Source organism: Panthera tigris, chromosome D3, assembly GCF_018350195.1.
Source record: "Panthera tigris isolate Pti1 chromosome D3, P.tigris_Pti1_mat1.1, whole genome shotgun sequence".
NCBI classification, from domain to species: domain Eukaryota; kingdom Metazoa; phylum Chordata; class Mammalia; order Carnivora; family Felidae; genus Panthera; species Panthera tigris.
In genome coordinates this window covers 65,973,305-65,991,420 of record NC_056671.1, presented here as the reverse complement: position 1 = coordinate 65,991,420, position 18,116 = coordinate 65,973,305, and the positions used below count along the sequence as shown (strand labels likewise).

At 41.5% G+C, this 18,116-nt stretch overlaps 1 protein-coding gene across 1 annotated transcript in view; it reads left to right on the top strand.

Moving 5' to 3' along the window:
• PSTPIP2 (proline-serine-threonine phosphatase interacting protein 2) overlaps positions 1–18,116 on the top strand; it is a 73,531-nt gene that overhangs the window by 22,966 nt on the left and 32,449 nt on the right. The gene's annotated exons all lie outside the window — the stretch shown is intronic.

The following is an 18,116-nucleotide window of genomic DNA, read 5'->3' as shown; positions in this document are numbered from 1 at the left end:
GGACCAGGAGGAAGACTTGAGTCTGTATTTCTGGACATTGATGTACCACTGATTGGTGCTCAGTTCAGCAGCACATGTACTAAAATTGGAACAATGCACCACTGATTTTACCCTGTGATATATACAGTCACGCACCTCTCAGGGGTAAACTATAGAAGTTCAACTTGTATTTATTAACTGGAAAAGCGTTAGCACTAACATTAGCAGTGCCCTTAGCTGTGGTCTAATGTTCCTCATGAATTGAAACACCCACCTTGGATTCTTAGATTTTTCTCTCCCTGTAGACTTGTAAGTCAAATTTCTCATGTCCCTGAGGGATGTGTGTGTGTGTGTGTGTGTGTGTGTGTGTGTCTGTGAAACAGAGAGAGAGAGAGGGAGGGAGGGAGGGGGAGAGGGAGATTTAGATCATATTGAAGGTTAGATGGGTAATGCTGAACATTAGCCAACTTTCTGAACATTGATATCTTCTAAATCTTATGCCTTCTATGTTAAATTTAGAGGGATATTCGTCTTTCATAAAGTCATGGTCTCAACATACATAATATAAATTTTCTGTAGTAAAATGTGAAGTTGTTCCTTTTTTTATGTTCAGTTTTGTTATGAGGAGTCCAAATAGTTCAGAAATAGAGGTTGCCACTAATAAATGTGTGGTGTGTTTCCTTCCGGACTTTTGTCTCTGTATTTATATACAATGTAGTTATGCATTTTTCTTAACAAATATGGACTCATTTATTATGGGCTTATATAGGAAACTTTCATTTGTCTCATGATAATATATTGTGGATATCTTTTTGTTACTATGTATAATTCTATTTTATTCTAGTATCTAAGGAAACTTGTGATTATGTGGGGCCCACCTGGATAATCCAGGATCATCTCCCCCTCTCAAGATCTTTAACCTAATTGCACCAGCAAAGCCCTTTTTGTCATGTAGGGAAATATATTCATAGGTTCTGGGGCTTAGACAGGGGTGTCATTTGGGGTCATTATTCAGTCTGTCATACTGGTGTTTTCTAGGTGTCTCCGCGGTAAAATTACTGCTTTCCCTTTTGTAAGTAATGAATAACTAATGTAATTATATAAAATAATGTAATTAATAAGTAGCTTAAGGGGGGATACTTTGAAATTATCTAAATGTACTGCTTGCCTCAAACTTTTATCCATTAGTTTTTAACATCCATTGGTGATTCTTGCCTGAATGAATTATTAAGGGGGTGGTCATTAAAATTTTTTAACAGTTTTGTTGAGGAATAATTGACATGTAATAAACTGCCTGTGTTTCATTTTTATTTATTTATTTATTTATTTATTTTTTAATTAAAAAAATTTTTTTAACATTTATTTATTTTTAAGAGACAGAGAGAGAGCATGAGCAGGGTAGGGGCAGAGAGAGAGAAGGAGACACAGAATCTTAAGCAGGCTCCAGGCTCTGAGCTATCAGCACAGAGCCTGATGTGGGGCTCAAACCCACAAACTGAGATCACGACCTGAGCCAAAGTCAGATGCACAACCGACTGAGCCACCCAGGCACCCCTCATTTTTATTTTTTTTTAAAGAATTAAAAAAAAATTTTTAACGTTTATTTATTATTGAGAGACAGAGAGACACAGAACCTGAGCAGGGGAGGGGGAGAGAGAGGGGAAGACACAGAATCTGAAGTAGGTTCCAGGCTCTGAGCTGTCAGCACAGAGCCTGACGCGGGGCTCGAACTCACAAACTGTGAGATCATGACCTGAGCCAAAGTCAGTTGCTTAACCAACTGAGCCACCCAGGCACCCCTAAAAAAATTTTTTTTTAAATGTTTATTCATTTTTTGAGAGAGAGAGAATGCGCCTGTGTGCATGTGAGTGAGTGGGGGAGGGGCAGAGAGAGAGAGACACAGAGTCTGAAACAGGCTCCAGACTTTGGGCTGTCAGCACAGAGCCTGGCGTGGGGCTTGAGATCTTGACCTGAGCTGAGTTTGGACCGATGGAGCCACCCAGGCGCCCCTAAACTGCCTGTGTTTTAAGTATAAAGTTTAACGGTTTTCACATATGTATACCACCCATGAAACCATCCCCACAGTTAAGCTTGTGAACCTATTCATCACCCCCAAGGTTTCCTCACACCCCTTTGAAATTCCTCTAACCTTACCTGCCTCTCTCAGGCAACCACCACTCTGCTCTCTGTCCCTGTATATTAGCTGCGTTTTCTAGAATTTGTATAATCCAAACACAGCAAGTGCTCTTTTTTTGGCCTGGCTTCTTTCATTTACCATATTTATTTTGAGTTTCATCCATGTTATTGTATTAATAGTTTGTTCTTTTTAGTTACTAAATAAGATTCCATTTTATGGACATGGACATGTGACAGTTTGTTTATCCATTGATCGTTGATGGACGTTTGAGTTGTTTACAGTTTTTAGCTATTATAAATAAAACTGCTATGAACATTTGGGGCTCCTGGGTGGCTCAGTTGGTTAAGTGTCTGACTTTGGCTCAGGTCGTGATCTCATGGTTCGTGGGTTTGAGCCTGTGTCGGGCTCTGTGCTGACAGCTCAGAGACTGGAGCCTGCCTTGGATTCTGTGTCTCCCTCTCTCTTTGCCCCTCCCCCCACACTCTGTCTCTCTCTTTCTCAAAAATAAATAAACATTAAAAAAATAAAAAAGCTGCTATGAACATTCATGTACATCTTTGTATGGTGATTTTCTGATTCCATCTATTATAATGAAGTTGGCATTCTACTGTAGGGAAGAGCTTTCTCTCCTCTCTCTCTCTCTTTATTAGTATGCATACAGGGATTCTTATTTCATTCGATGGATATAGTATGTTACCATCATGATTTCTCTTGATGCTCAAATTTTTCTGGATTTGGATAGCAAGGGGTCCCTCTAAACTGGGTTGTGTGCCCTAGATTTTGTGTCCTTTAGATATATTCCCATCATTCTTTGAGCACTCCTCGCTTTCTGGGACAAGATGTTATAGGCTTAATAGCTAATTTCTCTGCCACAGTCCTAGAACCTGCTATTTCTCCAAAGAGCCCCGTTTCCTTTTAGTAGAGAATAGGATTTAGAAAGCAGTATTTGTGCTGTGGGTGTGCTCATTGCTACCTGGAATTCATTGTTTCTAGGCTCTTTCAACAGAGTGAGGAAACATATGTATGCATAACAATACCTCCAGTTCCATTACAACACCACAAGGTTATTCTAGCCTTCTCCCACTTGCTCTATTTTCCAGAGGTATGCTGGTAAATGGTTAACAACTTCTCCAGTAGATAAACTTTAATCTATACTTTGCAGCATTTGCCAATTTCCGTGGTGTAAAAACTCCCTCCATGGCCATTTTCAAACCACCAACATGACATCACTGAACAGGGAGTTAGGAAGAGATATACAGCATTGGTCCTCACTGGTGCGAGCCAGGTCTTGCATGCCACTGTAGGAGAGGTGGGCTCCTATTATCCGCAATATATTTGCTCATTTCCTAAATGAGCCCTAAAACACATAGAAAGTAGTTTCAGGATTGCTAACCAATACCATTGGGAGAAACAAGCTAGCGTTTAATGCGTCTAACTCCTTTGGCTTAGGATGAGAGCACATTGTCAGAATAGGGTGGCTAAAGTTACCTGGGTTGGTTCTACCTCCCTCTCCTTTAGTGTGGTGATTTTATTTATTCAAATGAGGTTAGGTTTGTTTATTTCTCTTTGTATTCCATTAGCTAGGTTTCTCCCTTACTTGTGTATGTTTCTAGTGTTTTCCACTGTGTAAAATATTAACAATTTCAAAAGTTAGAACAACTTAGAAAGGTGTACCCAGAGGTGCCTGGGTGGCTCAATTAGTTAAGTGTCTGACTCTTGATTTCGGGTCAGGTCATGATCTCACAGTTCGTGGGTTGGAGCCCCTGCTTGGGATTCTCTCTCTCTCCCTCTCTCTCTGCCCCTCCTCTGCACGCACATGCATGCTCTCTCTCTCTCAAAATAAATACACTTGATCTTACCCAAAAGGCCGAGAGTGATCTCTCTCAAAATAAGTAAATAAACTTTAAAAAATAAAAAAAGTGTACCCAGAGAAGCATCACTTTCGCCCCCTCCTTCTATCCCAATTCTACTCCTGTCTTGTCCTTTCTGATCCCACTTACCCTGTGTAAGTGACTAATTTCATTAATTTCTGGTTTATCTTCTCTGTTTCTTTTGTACAAATGAGTAGATACATATATGTATATTCTCATTTTCTTTTCTTTCTTATGCAAAAGGCAGTATACTACATAGAATAGCCATGAAATCGGAAACGTGTGTGTTTTTGTTTTACTTTTTATGACTGAAACTCCTCGATTACTTCTGGGACATGCTAATGATAGGTGTATTCCATGAAAATCAGAAACATGAATCCCTTGAAACAATGCAAAGGCGCATGTGCAGGGGTTGATAGAAATGCTGTATTGATAAGTTATGTTCATAACAGTTTTGCATAATGCATTAAACTATGCATTGCTAATCAAGGACAGTACGTTCAACATATCATATGATATCATTGAAAACTTTGTAATGTAATAGCAATTAATCATTTCTTACGTATATTAGCCTATGCTTCCAGACTTTGGGACCACGCTGAAGCTACCCTCTTGCCCTTTGCTGTTTTAGCTTTAAAAAATACAGACTGAGAGAACCTAGGTAGCTCAGTTGGTTAAGGTCTGACTCTTGATTTTGGCTCAGGTCATGATCTCCGGTCTTGAGATGAGCTGAGCGCAGAGCCTGCTTAACATTCTTTCTCCCTCTCCCTCTGCCCCTCTCTCTCTGCTTGCGTTCTCTCTCTCTCTCTCTCTCTCTCTCTCTCTCTCTCTCTCTCTCTCTCTCTCAGGGATGGAGCCTGATGTGGGGCTCGAACTCATGAACCACGAGTTCATGACCTGAGCCCAGATCAAGAGTCGGACACTCGATATACTGAACCACCCAGATGCCCCTCATTCTTTTTTATAGAACTTCATTGTGAGGATATACCACTCTCCCTGTGTGTGAATATTTAGGTTGTTTGCAAAACTTTGTAATTGTAGACAGCACTTTGTTGGAGGTGTATCTTCAGGGTAAATTCCTACAAGTGGAATAGCTGGATAAAAAGGTAAACACACATGTACTTTGGTTATTATTGAATTCCCCTCTCTTAAAGTTTTAACCAATCTTCATTCTCACCAGCAATGCACAAGAGTGGCTGCTGCCCGCAGTCTTGTCAACTGAATGTGTTTCCTCTTGTTAATTTTGCCATTCCAATGGGTGAGGTTAAGTTTCCATTTGCATTTCTCTTTAAAAAAAATTTTTTTTTTTTACATTTATTCATTTTTGAGAGACAGAGCACAGTGGGGAGGGGCAGAGAGAGAGGGAGACACAGAATCCGAAGCAGGCTCCAGGCTCCGAGCTGCCAGCACAGAGCCCAATGCGGGGCTTGAACCCACAAAACCACGAGATCACGACCCGAGCTGAAGCCAGATGCCGAACCGACTGAGCCACCCAGGCGCCCTGCATTTCTCTTTTTTAATAGGTGAGGTTGTATGTATCTCTGAATATTTAAGGAACGCATACACACAGAGTAAATCATGTGTTCCATATCTTTTGCCCATTTTCTGATTCTTTTTCCATCAATTTTATTTTATTTTATTTATTTTTTTAATTAAAAAATTTTTAATTTTTTTTCTTTTCCATCAATTTTGAAGAATTATTTCTATGTCAGGGATATTAGCCCTTTAGTGGTGATTTAATTGCAAGTGTTTTCTCTTTGTCAGTTTTATGTTTATTCTTTATGTGTATTATTATTTTTTGCTATGAAAATGTTTTTATGTTTAGGTGGTCAGATGCATGAACTTTTTTTGTTGTTGCATTAGGATTTTCAGTCATAGTTAGAAAACCCTTTGGCATGTTTATCTCTAGCTCTTGCAGGTTTCATGTGTTTACATTGAGATCTCTGATCCATTTTGAATTATTCTTGGGTACATTGTGGGGTTTGTATCTGCTTTTACCATTTTCTAAATGGCTAACAGTTGTCCCAGCACCGCTTATGAAAAAGCTCATTTTTGCCCCAGTGATGTGAGATGCTACCTTCAGCATATATTACTTTTCTGTGTGTACTTGTGTCTATTTCTGGGCTTTATATTCTATGCCACTGGTCTGTTTGACTATTTATTATGCACCAGCCCCACAGGGTGTCAATGATGGAGGCTTTATAAAGTGTTTAAATGTCTGGTAGGGCTGGCTTCCCTTCAGAACTTTTCATTCTCAGTATTTTTCTGGCCATTTTTGCATTTTTATGATTTCCATATGAACTTTGTTTAACCACATAGGAAAAAACTTGTTGGTATTTTCGTTGGAATAGCATTACAGTTATAAGTTAACTAAGAATTGACATTTTTATGACACTGAGTCATCCTATCCAAGAACAAAGAATATCTTTCCATTTGTATCATATCATCTGCAAGTAGAAATGGTGGAGATGGTTTTATTTCTTTCATAGCTCCTATGCTTCTAATCAATTTACCCCCTCAAATCGCATTGGTTAATCCCTCTAGTATGAAGTGGAGAAAAGGGGCATTCTTGCCTTGTTCCCCATCTTAATACAAATAAATGCCTGCAGTGTTTCTCCTTTAAGTAGGATATGAGCTTTAGGCATAGGACATACAAATATATATAATTATTTTAAGAAAGTACCATCAGTTTCTTTTTTCTTGAGTTTCTTTCTTTTTTAAAAAAAAAATTTTATTTTAACGTTTATTTATTTTTGAGACAGAGAGAGACAGAGCATGAACGGGGGGGTGGGGGTCAGAGAGAGGGAGACACAGAATCTGAAACAGGCTCCAGGCTCTGAGCTGTCAGCACAGAGCCCGACGCGGGGCTCGAACTCACTGACCGCGAGATCATGACCTGAGCTGAGGTCAGCCGCCCAACCGACTGAGCCACCCAGGCGCCCCTTGAGTTTCTTTTAAAATCAGCAATGGGTGTTGAATACTGTTGAAGGCTTTTTTGGCCTTGCATTGCATTGCTGTAATAAATTATGATGACCTTGTGGCTTAAAACAACAGAAATGTATTCTTTCACAGTTCTGGAGGCCAAAAGCCCAACATCAGCATCAGTAAGATGAAATCAAGGTGGCAGCAGAGACATACTCCCTCTGGAGGTTGTAGGGAAGAATCTATTCCTTGACTTTCCCAGCTTCTGGTGGCGGCTGGTGTTTCTTGGCCTGTGACACATCACTCCAATCTTGGCTCCGTGGTCACATGGCTTTTCCTCCTAAGTGTCAAATCTCCCACTGCCATCTGTTTTATAAGAACACTTGTGATTGTGTTTAGGGCCCACCCAAATAATCCAGGATAATCTCTCTATTTCAGTACTCTTAATGTAATCATACAACAAAGACTTGGTTTCCATATGAGATAAGGTTCATGGAATCCTGGGATGAAGACCTGGGTATCTTTGGGATCTATTATTCAGTCTACCACGGGTATCTATGGAGAAAATCATGATTTTTCTGTTAGATTTATTGAAGTGTTTTATTAGATTAATAAATTTCCTAATATTCACCCAACTTTGCATTCCTGGAATAAATCCCACTTAGTCATGTTACATTCTTTTCAGAATGTGTTACTGAATTATTTTTGCTAATATTTTATTTAGAACATTTTGATTAATATTTATAAGTAATATCGGTCTTCAACTTCCTTTTTTGTACTCCACTGAGTTTAAGTATCGTGTTATACTTGCTTTGCAAAGTGAATTAGGACATTTTCTTTCATGTCCAATCAATTTTGGAACCTCAGGAATACTTTTTTCCCCTGACGGTTTGGTGGAATTCTATTTTCCGTGAAACATCCAGTTCGGTTGCTGTTTTCTCCTCCTTGATTACTTTCTGCTGCTTCTGTGGGAGCTGGCCTGCTGAAACTTTCTATCTCAAATCGGGTCAATTTTGTTAAACTGTATTTTCAGAATAGGCTAATTTCGTCTTTTTTTTTAAACGTCTTCTAAGTTGCAGTGTAGGAAAAAAATCTCTTACCTCAATATTTAAAAAAATATATTCTATATTTTCTTCTTACATGTTTATGATTTCCATGCTTAGACCTTTAATTAATCAGGTATTTATTTTAGAGTATGATGTTACAAAGGGCTCTATATTTAGTCTTTGGCAAAATGGACAGTCATTGTCACAGTAACATTCATTGAATAAGCCATCCTTTGCTTTCTGGTTTCATGCTTCTTTTATCATATATGAAATCCTCCGTGTATGTAAAACTATCTCTATGGGGCGCCTGGGTGGCGCAGTCGGTTGAGCGTCCGACTTCAGCCAGGTCACGATCTCGCGGTCCGTGAGTTCGAGCCCCGCGTCAGGCTCTGGGCTGATGGCTCGGAGCCTGGAGCCTGTTTCCGATTCTGTGTCTCCCTCTCTCTCTGCCCCTCCCCCGTTCATGCTCTGTCTCTCTCTGTCCCAAAAATAAATAAAAAACGTTGAAAAAAAAAAATTTAAAACTATCTCTGGACTGTTGTTTGTATTTTATTTACCTGATTGTCAATTCACAATGTCAGTACTATGCTTTTAAAATTTTTTGTTACTTTATACTCTTTTTCATATGGGTAAGTTCCTCACTCATTACTTTTCAACATTTTGTGAGCTTTTTTCATTCACCTACCCTTTTTGGTGGGCTTTGGAATGAAGTTAAATTTAAAAAGAAACCCCAGTAACATTTTGATTTTTATTGGAATTATTTTAACTTTATAGATTTACCTGGGGAGAACCGAATTTTTCTAGTATTAGATTTTTCCATCTTGGAGTAGGATATATTTCTAGATGTATTGTGATTTTGTCTGTATTTTTTGGTAATGTCCTATACCTGGTAATGTCTATACCAGATTTTGTCTGTATTTTTTGGTAATGTTTTCCTTCAAAAAAGCTTATTTCTAGGTATTTTATTTTATTTATTTAATTTTATTTTTTATTTTTTAAAAAATTTACATCCAAATTAGTTAGCATATAGTGCGACAATGATTTCAGGAGTAGATTCCTTAGTGCCCTTTACCCATTTAGCCCATCTCCCCTCCCAAAACCCCTCCAGTAACCCTCAGTTTATTCTCCATATTTATGAGTCTCTTCTGTTTTGTCCTCCTCCCTGCTTTTATATTATTTTTGTTTCCCTTCCCTTATGTTCATCTGTTTTGTCTCTTAAAGTCCTCATATGAGTGAAGTCATATGATTTTTGTCTTTCTCTGACTAATTTCACTTAGCATAATACCCTCCAGTTCCATCCACGTAGTTGCAAATGGCAAGATTTCCTTCTTTTTGATGGCTGAGTAATACTCCATTGCACACATATACCACATCTTCTTTATCCATTCATCCATCGATGGACATTTGGGCTCTTTCCATACTTTGGCTATTGTTGATAGTGCTGCTATAAACATGGGGGTGCATGTGTCCCTTCGAAACAGCACACCTGTCTCCCTTGGATAAATGCCTAGTGGTGCAATTGCTGGGTCGGAGGGTAGTTCTATTTTTAGTTTTTTGAGGCATCTCCATACTGTTTTCCAGAGTGGCTGCCCCAGCTTGCATTCCCAATCCTGGGTATTTTATATGTTTTGTTGGTATTGAGAATAGGATTTTGTATTTTAAGTTATGTTCTTTTTAAAAAAATTTTTTTAACGTCTATTTATTTTTGAGAGAGACACGAGTGTGAGCATTACATTCTTAAGTGGTTATTGTTGGTGTGTACGAAAGCTTAATGCTTTAAAAAAAAACATATTTAACTCAACTCCTAGCTTTTCATTTGATAAAATGTCTGGTTTTCCAAGTAGGTACTTGTATCCTCTAGGAATCATGACAATTTCTGATATGTTTTTGCCTGTCTGGAGTGAGAAAGTGGGAAGGGTGCCCTGGAGGCGAAGGGCATTTACAGGACTTGACAACTGTGTGTAACCTTTTTTTCCTTTCAGTTTGTACTGTGGAAGCTTTGGTGGTGCCAAGGGACGGTAGCTTGTTGCTCTTCTGCTCTTCCTGCCCTTGCTGGGAGCCTGCTGCAGGGTGGAGTCCTCACCAGCTGTGGCTTTGGCACAGAAGTCCCAATTGGCCGCTCTGCCTCCACTCAGCGGGGCGGGGCACTGGCTGGGCTCCCTCGGCCTACAAACACTGCCCATGGTTTACGTGGTTGCTTCAGTTTCAGCCCCTGCTGACTTGAGCTTCAGGGTTTCTAGGGCTTTGCCCAGAAAGTCTGTGGAATTCCTTGTTTGGCGTGGGCTAGAATACTGGCTTCTGTCCTCTGTGCATCTAGCCCCATTGGCTTTTTGTATAATGGAAATTCCTACAAATCTCCAGCTTCCTCCTTGGGCCCTTCCTTATTTTCTATTATTGTTATGGATCATTTGGTATTTTAGTGGGGCCCGGGAACACAGGAGAGAGAACAAAAGACCTCAATTTGGCATCTTTAAAGGATGGAGGTGGGGAGGAAGACTTCAGATTATAAAAGCAATATAAATATTTTATAGTAAATTTAGAAAATACAGATGTGTGGTAAGAAGAGAATTGCTTTCAGCATTTTGGTGCACATCCTTCCAACCATGGTTTTGTTTTGTTTTGTTTTGTTTTGTTTTGTTTTGTTTTGTTTTCCTGATGCAGGGGTTTGGTGTCACACAGTTACTTCCAAGTGTATTTTCAGCTGAGTGGAGTTGCCTTTTTAACTCACCTGCTGACTTGACAGGAGGGACATTTAGACATGTGAAAATGTCCGGTGTGGATCCAGCCCAGGCAGAGCTGGGGATGTCTGATTGAAGGCTGGAGGAGGTGAGGGAGGCACCCTGTGGGCTTGCAGAGCATAGCTGGAGTTGGAACTGGGGTGCGTTTCATTCTTGCTTTCACAGTCCCCTGCTATGGCTTACGAGAAGGCTTAAGGACAAAACCACGATATAGTTTTGACTTTATTTTTTTTTAATGTTTAATTATTTATTTTGAGAGAGAGAGAGAGAGAGTGAGAGAGCAGGGGATGTGCTGAAAGAAGGAGAAAGAGAGAATCCCAAGCAGGCTCTACGCTTTCAGCCCAGAGGCTCAAACTCATGAACCGTGAGATCATGACCTGAGCCCAAACCAAGAGTCAGACGTTCAACCGACTGAGCCACCCAGGCGCCCCAATTTTGACTTTTGATTTAGGAACACATGGCCGAAACAGCAGTTTCCATGTCCCTTTCTGAGGTCTCTCTGACACCTTTCTGGCTGCTTCCTGTGATGATGACATATTTAAAAAAAATTTTTTTTAATGTTTCATTTATTTTTGAGATAGCACAAGAGGGAGAGGGTCAGAGAGAGAAGGACAGAGGATCCAAAGCGGGCTCTGCGCTGATAGCAGCGAGCCCGATGTGGGACTTGAGCTCACAAACATGAGATCATGACCTGACCTGAAGTCAGACGCTCAACTGAGCCACTCAGGTGTCCCAACATACTTATTTTTGAATAGCTAACAGGCTACATTTCTTTCACTGTTGTCTGTTTTTAGTGAAAAAGTTCACACGGTCCAAATACATTTGATTTTTTGCTTATGTGGCCTGGTCTCGAGAAATTTGAATGTGTCTCTTGTAATTCCTTTAGTTTATGAAACACTTGACAAACTCAAAGCACAATATCTCATTTGATCCTTACAAGAATCCCCGTTTGATAGTCTGGTAAGTTAACATGAAGAGAGTCTGAGCTCTTAGCCCAAGGTCGCATAGCTGGCGCGGGGTAGAATTTGGACTCAAATCCATGTACAGTGTTAAAGCCTGGGCGTGTCCCTTGTAGAATTGCTGGGGTTAGGGGGGGCGCCTGGCTGGCTCAGCAGGTGGAGCATGCCAATCTCAGTCTCGGGGTTGTGAGTTCGAGCCCCACACTGGATGTAGAGATTACTTTAAAATCTTTAGGGGCATCTGGATGGCTCATTCAGTTAAATGTCCAACTTCAGTTCGGGTCATGACCACGCATTTTTTTTTTAATGTTTATTTTTGAGAGAGAGAGAAAGAGTGCAATCAGGGGAGGGGCAGAGAAAGGGAGACACAGTAGGAGCCTAAAGTAGGCTCCAGGCTTTGAGCTTTCAGCACAGAGCCAGACAGGGGGCTAGAACCCATGAACCATGAGATCATGATCTGAGCCAAAGTTGGAGGCTTAATTGACTGAGCCACCCAGGTGCCCCGTGATCTCATGGTTTTTGAGTTCTAGCCCCTGCTTTGGATCCTCTGCCTCCCTCTCTCTCTCTGTCCCTCCCCAGCTCATGTGGGCATGCTCTCTCTCTCTCTCTCTGTCTCTCTCTCTCTGTCTCTCAAAAATAAATAAACATTGAAAAAAAAGTCTTTAGAATTGCTGGAAGCAGACTGACAGAAAGTTAGCTATGGTCCTTGTCCTCCAGGAAGAGAAGCTGTGTGGTTGAGTGGTTTATGAATACAGACTTTGTTCCTCAGTTGTTTGTCCTATAAATGAAGATAATAATGATCCCTGTGTTGCAGGATTATTATAAGAATTAAACAGGATATTCCACTCACAATAGTTGGTATGCTATTTGGAATACAGTGAGCATTCAATGGATGTTAGACCTAATTATTAATATTAATTAACAATAACTAATCCATATTTGCTGATAACGTGAGTTTGAACCATTTGGTTTTACCTCTCTGGGTAAAAGAGATAGGAAAGCAAGCAGGAAAGAAAGGTCCGGGTGGAGAGCATAGGGAGGTAAAAGGAATGCCTTGGTCTTTACCCCCAGTCTACTGTTGCTGTATAACTTTTCATGAATAACAGAGATTTGAATAATATTGTTGGTTGAGGGTTAAGATCTTTCACTGTGGTTAGAGGTAGTGATAAGGAGACCCTCACTTCCTATTTTCTCCAGCTGTAAAACATGGAAATAGCTCCTATCTTGCTGTGTTTGTGGAAAACGCTGTGGACCTGTAATGCAGAGTGTGGCACAGCATATGCTCAGGCAGCGAACAAATGCAGCCTTTGTATGTAACACCAAGTCAGCAGACCCCAGCCCCGGGTCCCCAGAGGGCATCAATGTTAATTTGCATTTTTTACTCAAAATCAGAGTTGTGGGTTTTTTTTAAGGTTTATTTACTGATTTTGAGAGAGAGAGAGAGAGAGAGAATGGGAAAGCAGGGGATGGGCAGAAAGAGAGGGGGAGAGAGAGAATTCCAAGCAGGTTCCGTACTGTCCATGTAGAGCCCGATGTGGGGCTCAAACCCACGAACCATGAGATCATGACCTGAGCCAAAACCAAGAGTTGGATGCTTAACTGACTGAGCCACTCAGGTACCCCCCAAATCTGAGGTTTCAAAATGAAGTGCAAACCATGGAGTCTTTCTCTGCCCTCTTCTCCATGCCCCTTCTTACAGTCACTCTCCTGCCACCCCAATCTCTCACGTTTTCTAGTTTTGCCTGCATGCATCCTGCTTTCCTCTGTGCTCAGCTCCTCTGCGTGGGAACCTTGATTGTTCTTTTGTCTTTTATCATTTCTGGGGCAGCAGCAGTTCTCAAACGGCATTAAGTCACTTGGAAGGAGCGTAAAAAGTGGAGATTCCCCTGCCCCAAGCTCAGAACCCAGCAGGTCTGGGTGGAACCTGGGAGTCTGCGAGGGTGACTCTGGCACAGGTGGTCCTTGGAGCCCACAGCTAGGGAAACCGTGTAGCAGACACCATGATAGGGCGGGCATGAGATGTAGCACAGACCCAGATGTGGGGACGCTCTGGTGGCAGCGCCTGTAACTGTGATGGCAGCTTTGGAAGCTGCAGGATGCTTTGCTTCCCCTCTGCCCTTATACCTTCTGCCCAGAGGCCACGTGGTGGAAAAGGATCATGGAAACAAGTTCTGAGAGGCCCCTGCAGCATGGGGCTCAGCGCTGGGCAGGAAGGAGAGTGTATATGCCTGGACTGAGTGACTGAAATCAGACCTGAGTGTTAGATCTGGGGTGGGGAGCTGGTGGGCAGTGGAGTTACCCTCCACCAGGCAGTGCACAGAGACTTCCTCCTTCTCTGAACCCACACCCTGACTTGGTCTGGACTGCCAGCCTGTGTGCTCACACGACTTTTACTACTATTCTTTGATTCACATGTCTGCTGATGTGGCACACATGTTGCTTACTGCTGGATCTGGCAAATTTTTTGTCTTAAAAAAATTGAAGTTTCTTTGTGGTCAAAGAACTAACACATTGACTGAAACTTGAATGCTTTTTAACTCTTTATAATTCGAGCATTATGAAACCTTACATTCTGGGTCCTTGGGTGGTTTGCTGGGTGCTTAGATCTGTTCTCCCTTCGTTGTCATCTCCCTGTCTCACACAGGACTCCAAGGCCAGATGCACTTCCAAGGCTTAGTTAGCTTCCTCTGTTCCTCCTACTGTGTTTCCTGCCTGTGTTCCCTCTGAATTCTGTTTCTTTCTTTCTTTTTTTTTTTTTTGCTTTTTAATTTATTGAAGTGTAATTTATGTAAGTTAAATCTGCAGATCAAGGAGTTTCAAAAACTACACACACCTGTACAACCCACACCTCTATAGAAAGATCTTGATAAGAATGTGGGTCACATGGGTGTATGCATTTCCATCATTCCAGGAAGTTCTCCGAGGGGCCCTTCCTACTCCACCCTCAGTTTCTCCCCTGGCTCAGGTAATCACTGTTATTTCTTTTCCTGTAGAGGTAAGTCCTAAAACTGCCTGGCTGCCCTAGAATGTCATGTAAATGAGATCACACATTAAATGCTTTTTTTGTGTCTGGCATCTTTCACTTGCATGAGGTTTTGTTGTTGTTGTTGTTGTTGTTTTGAATGTTTATTAAGAGAGAGAGAGAGAGAGTGAGAGAGAGACAATCCTGAGAAGGCCTGACTCAGGGCGTGATCTCACAAACTGTGAGACCATAACCTGAGCCGAAACCAAGAGTCAGACGCTTAACTGATTGGGCCACTCAGGTGCCCTCACTGGCATAATGTTTTTGAGATTCATCCATGTGGTTTCCTGTGTCAGTAGTTCTGTCATTTTATTGCTGAGTAGTATCCCACTGTATGAATATATCACAAATTGTTTGCCATTCATCAGTTGTTAGGCATTTGGGTTGTTTCCAGTTTGGGGCTATTGTGAACAACACTCCTATGAACATTCTTGTGCAAGTCTTTTTGTGGACATATGTTTTCATTTCACTTGGGCAAATGTTTAGGGTGCAGCTCTGGGCAATAGAGTATGTGTATATTTTTCTTTTTGAGAAATTGCCATTTTTCAAAATGTACCATTTTTACACTCCCATCAGAATGCATGAGAGTTCTGGTGGTTCAACATTCCTGCCTACATTCAATGCTGACTTTTTAATTTTAGCTTTTCTAGTGAGCATGAAGTAGATATGACCGTGACTTTAATTTGAATTTCCCTGTGATGGTAAGCAACTTTACATAAACTTTTTGGCCAAATGGAATATCTTTTATGAAGTGTCTTTTTATGAAGTATTTATGAAGTTTAAGTATTATGCCTGGTTTTTATTGGGTTGCTTATGTTTTTATTATGAATTTGTTGGAGTTGTTTATATATTCTGGACATAGTCCTGTGACAGACATATATGTTCAAATACTCTACCCCTGACTCTGACAGACATATGTAAGGTGAATAGTTTCTCCCAGACTGTGGCCTGCCATTTAATTTTCTTCATAATATCTTTTTTTTAATGTTTATTTATTTTTGAGAGACAGAGTGAGAGCAGGGGAGGGACAGAGGGAGAGGGAGACACAGAATCTGAAGCAGGCTCCAGGCTCTGAGCTCTCTGCACAGAGCCCGGCGTGGGGCTTGCACTCACAAACTGTGAGATCGTGACCTGAGCTGAAGTCAGACCCTTAACTAACTGAGCCACCCAGGCTCCTCTCTTCTCTTTTCTGATGACTCAAGCCTATTCTTTCTTATGTACCTCTTTCATTATATATTTTCTCTTTATAGTCTTGTGTATCGTCTTAGTCTCTAATTTTCCTTGTGCATACACATTTGTTTTATGTATTTGTCTTTTATTGACTCTCTAAATGAACAATAGGCCCCTTGACTGCAAGAACTGCAGCTAATGAGGACTTGGTAACCTTGTTAGTATCTTGTCCGTAGTTGGCATATAATTAACAGATATTTCTCAAGCTCCACTAACATGGAAGCTACTGTGGGTGATAAAAGTTGGGTGTAATCCAGATACTCTTTAAGAAGTTAACTAATTTTTAAAAATATGTTAACTAATGATATAAAATAATGTATAATAAGAGCCAAATAGAGGAATGGGCATTAAACACTGCAGGTGTTTAGAAGAGGAAGTGAAGTCGTTAGCGGGAATTATTTGAGGAAGACTCCAGAGAGGAAATGGGATTTGAACTGGCCCCAAACCAGAGGAGGAGATGCCATTCCCGCTGTGGGAAAAGCATGTACAAAGGTCCTGAGGTATAAATGTAAACTGTCCATATAGAAGACAGGGAAGAGACCAGTGTGGGGAAAGCTGAGGAAGGGAAGTCAGGGATATTGTGTAGAGAACTCCAATTAACAAGCTGAGGATATTGAGGTTATGGGGTTATCACTTCTGATGGCAGATCTGAGATGCCATCTTGGTACTCATGCAGTCTTCTATCCTACTTGACCCTCCTATTCTTACTTATGCTAGTCAGAGCTTACCAGCCATGCTTTCTGAGCAGCATATGAAGAGTTCCCAGGCCAAATCTTCCACTACTTTGAACTTGGTCATGGGCACTGTTTGTTTTCTCTTGGGGATTTCATTTCTTGGTTGGCTCTGTAGCCCAGTCACTGCTCTGAAGCAGGAATTCTGGTTTCTTAAGCTGACAACCATGAGGCCTAGTGATTTGGTTTGTTTCCATGAAACACTGGTCTAGCTCCACCCTTCTTGCTCAGCTCAAAGAGTATGTATCTGCACCCTTCATTAAGAAAAAAGAAACCACTTTTTTCAAAAGAATAGCATAAAACAGAGAACCCAAGTGTTTTTCTCTGAGAAGGGCAAAGCACTTCTGTCTATAAGCCAGCATTGGTTGTGGTCCTTTGTGCCCATTCACTCATTCACTCAGGAGTCTTTGCCTTCATCACTTCCTTCTGATGCATCTGGCTGGAACACAAGAGGCGTTTTCATCCTCCTTACTGTAGATCTTTGGTGTGCATAACCCGAAGCTAGATTTTTTGGTGTGTGTGTGTGTGTGTGTGTGTGTGTGTGTGTGTGTGTGTGTGCAGAAGCGCCCCAAGACTTGGAAGAAGCTGCAGGAACTTGCTGTAGAGTTGGGACAGCAGGATTCCTCACGTGGTGGATACCAAGCAGCAAATTCAGAAGCTGGGCGCTCTGAAAGCCCAGAGGAGGGGACCTTGGGGTCCTTCAGAGAAGGCTTCCAGAAAACCTGGCAGTTGCGGGACTGGATCTAGATTTATCTAGGAGGGGATAATGTAAACATTGTGTTAGAGTTGCCGCTGAGTGCTGTATTGCTGGTGACAGGAAGAAGCCTCCCTGGCCGAGACAGAAGAGTGTGTATGGAGGGGGTGGGTAGAGGAACGAAGCTTTGGTGGAGGCTGTTTCTTTAGGCTTCCCAGGGCTTAAATTTATGCTGAAACAACAGCCAGAACTCCTAGAACTAAATGCATTTCTAACTTAGATTTATTTATATGCCCACATGTAAAATTGACTCTGCTCATTAAAAATGCAGTGTGAGTTATGGCTGGTTAGGTTTATGAAGGCCATGTTGAAATCAGCCTCAAGCCTCGTCCTGCTAGATCTCCCTGGGACCCTGTCTGCTAGTCCAGGCCATGCCAGTGGCAGCAAATGGAAAAGGGAGATTCTGCTTCTCCAGTGCTCAGAGCTGGGTAGAGAGGTATCTTCAGGGGTCCCCCACTCACCACTAATGGTAGAATAGTACCTCCCTCAGCCCACTGGGGGCTGGGAAGGGGTGGTCTGCCTGGCTGGGCTGGGGGTGGGTGAGTTCAGAGCTCCTCAGGGCACACTTGGGACAGCCTAACCAATCTCCCTAAGGGACTAGAGTCTGAATCAGGCAACCTAATGTATGCCTTTGGAAGTAGAAGCCAGGGAACCAGCCAGATTAGGGGACCTCATAGGGGGTATTTTTTAGCCCCTGACTTGTTGGTTTGAAGCGTTGTGGGACTTT